This window comes from Montipora capricornis, chromosome 5 (assembly GCF_036669925.1).
Source record: "Montipora capricornis isolate CH-2021 chromosome 5, ASM3666992v2, whole genome shotgun sequence".
Lineage (NCBI taxonomy): Eukaryota > Metazoa > Cnidaria > Anthozoa > Scleractinia > Acroporidae > Montipora > Montipora capricornis.
Genome location: NC_090887.1, coordinates 22873013 through 22875512, shown reverse-complemented (window position 1 = coordinate 22875512; position 2500 = coordinate 22873013).

Sequence of the window (2500 nt, the reverse complement as noted above, 5' to 3'; positions counted from 1 at the left end):
TGTAGCTAAGTTACCGGGCCTTAGAACGGAAGTGAGGCTGCAGATGACCCTGTTTTGATACAAAGCTTTGTGCTTCCCTAATGTTAATGTAGACTAATTAGAATTACAAAAGCCAAATTTACATGACAAAGGCAGTGAGGTCTGTATCAATACAAGGTCACCGGCAGCCTCACAGAAGTTCATAGGCTAGGTCACTGAGCAAACAACTGTAAAATGGCCTATTACAGGAATATGCATAAAGGAGAAAGAGGTTTTATAATTAAAGATATACATAATCAAATTTAATTGTCATTAGTAAAGAAGGATTGCTTATTATCCAAAATAGTAATCTTCACAATTTCATTCATGATTTCAATAACATAAGAACCTATCAGCAATTACAACCTGTTTATAAGGTGTGGCAGTTTCTTGATATATGGGCAGCAAAACTTGTAGCATAACTTAATTGTGCCTTATTCCTTCGGCTAATGAACATTATTTTGGCTAAAAAAGGCTCAGCAAACGGGAGAGGACAAAACGCAGACCCCTACTCCATGGAGTACCCTATGGAGTACCTAAATGGAGTACACCTAAAAATCATTTATTGGTCAAGTTAAATACGTTATCAAAAAGGTGAAGCATTTAGATGCACATACCTTTACTTATTTCAAGCTCTCCGATTGTTACAGTTCGATGCAGTTTACGAATTGGCCGCCATCTTGAAGTTTCGTAGGTATTTCGTGTATCCCTTATTATACAAACCGTGTACCCCTGCATACTCATTCAGGCCCGTGTATGCCCATATATACCCCTATGGAATGGAATGGAAAACTTTATTTGTACATGATAATTTCATCTAATTACAAATGGCATATATGGGCATATCTGAGCATTAGGGGCATACATGAGTATATATGGGTATTACAGGGGCATACATGGGCATGTGTGGGTATATACTGTATACTACAGGAGCATACATGGGTATGTTATGGGCATACAGGGATATAGGGGTTTGCATGAATATTTGTCTAAATACTGTACCAAAAACACAAATACCCTACATTAAGGGATACATGAAATACCTACGAGGTTTCAAGATGGCAGCCAATTCGTAAACTGCATCAAACTGTAACAATCGGAGAGCTGGAAAGCTCGAAATAAATGAAGATATGTGCATCTAAATGCCTCACCATGTTGATGAAGTATTTAATTTGACCAATAAATGATTTTTAGGGGTACTCCATTTAGGTACTCCATAGGGTACTCCATGGAGTAGGGCTCCGCGTTTTGTCCTCTCCCTCAGCAAACTAGGCTAGGTTGGCTAGAGGAGAAGTCCCAACTCATACATTGTTCTCAAACTACAAACATACGAGCAGCAAACCACCAGCACACTGAGTTGGGTTCTCGTCTAACAGGCTCATATGATGCCATTGAGCAACCAGGTTGATTGAATGGGAAATTGATTGTTTTATTTTCAGGAGGGTTAATTAAGACAAACTTATCCAAAATAATTTGTGTATCTGCAGACAAAACATTTCTATGATATGCAAATGTGAAATCTCATGTGTCGAAGCCAAGAACGCGTTTCAATATCGAGAATAACTAGACATCACGTCTTCTGTACACGTTCGACGCACTTAGCTTAACTAATAAAACTGTAAAATAGTTGTTCTTGAAAAAAAAAACCCTACTAAAAAACGTCAAAAAAATTAAAAATTTGCGATATATATTTTAGCAGTCCGATATATATTTCGATCTACGATCCTCGTCAGTCGTCCTCCATTTAAAAATACGTATATCGTAAGAGACATTGGAATGGTCCACGCTTTCTCATGTACGCACGCGAATCTGAACTACTACTGTTTCTCTCTACAATGTTTCCACAAGGCCGATCGTTCCTCCTTATCGCTGAGTGATTTTGCGATGTAGAAGAAGTTGATGAACTCTAAAAACGAGTGGAACTATTTTCAGATTCCGCATGCCATAGTCACGCGTGGACGCGTTGTTCCACCAAGATGAGATGTCTTGTGATGACGTACATGATTTCTGAGAAAGCGGGGACCATTCCAATATCTCTTACATGAAGGATATACGTATTTTAAATGGCGGACGACTGACGAGGATCGTAGATCGAAATATATATTGAACTTCCGCGATTTTTTAATTTATTTGACGTTTTTTATTAGGGTTTTTTTTCAAGAACAACTATTTTACTAAGTCATTCTAAAGCTTCGGCTACTATGGATTTATGAGGGTCGTAACATGGTATATGGGCTCAGGGCTCAAAGCCCAAAATATGACTGGGATCAGGGCTCAGGGCTCAGAAGGGTGAGATCAGGGATCACAAGGCTTTTGAGCTCGAATCCAAGGCTTTTGAGCTCGAATCCAGGATCAGATTTATCACTTCATCAGGGATCAACATTTTGAGGAAAATGGGGCTCAGGGATCAAAAGTACGGCAAGAAAATAGGGATCAATGGGTCCCGAATATACCATGTTACGACCCTGATTTATCATGGGAT